This window comes from Arachis ipaensis, chromosome B06 (genome assembly GCF_000816755.2).
Source record: "Arachis ipaensis cultivar K30076 chromosome B06, Araip1.1, whole genome shotgun sequence".
In the NCBI taxonomy this organism is placed as follows: domain Eukaryota; kingdom Viridiplantae; phylum Streptophyta; class Magnoliopsida; order Fabales; family Fabaceae; genus Arachis; species Arachis ipaensis.
In genome coordinates, this window is record NC_029790.2 from 122,254,364 (window position 1) to 122,255,080 (window position 717).

A 717-nucleotide genomic window follows, 5' to 3' on the forward strand; every position below is an offset into this window, starting at 1 on the left:
TAGCCTAGGGTTACAGAAATAGGTAATTAATGCAGAAATCTTCTTCCGGGTCCACTTGGTGTGTGCTTGCGCTGAGCATTAAAGCTTTCACATGTAGAGACTTTTCTTGGAGTTAAACGCCAGCTTTTGTGCTAGTTTGGGCATTTAACTCCAGCTTTTATGCCAGTTCTGGCGTTTTGACGCCAGAATTTTTATGCTGACTTGAAATTCCGGTTTGGGCCATCAAATCTCGGACAAAGTATGAACTATTATATATTGCTGGAAAGCCCAGGATGTCTACTTTCCAACGCAATTGAGAGCGCGCCAATTGGGCTTCTGTAGCTCCAGAAAATCCACTTCGAGTGCAGGGAGATCAGAATCCAACAGCATCTGCAGTCCTTTTTCAGCCTCTGAATCAGATTTTTGCTCAGGTCCTTCAATTTCAGCCAGAAAATACCTAAAATCACAGGAAAATACACAAACTCATAGTAAAGTCCAGAAATGTGATTTTTATTTAAAAACTAATAAAAACATAATAAAAACTAATTAAAATAAACTAAAAACATACTAAAAACAATGCCAAAAAGCGTATAAATTATCCGCTCATCACTTTCCTACAATTTACTTACAATCATATAATCAATAATTCAACCATATATCCCTTCAAAAATCCATTTAGTAACAAACTCCACCTCATAATCAAATCACCAAACCAAACCAAGCATGTTCATCAATCAA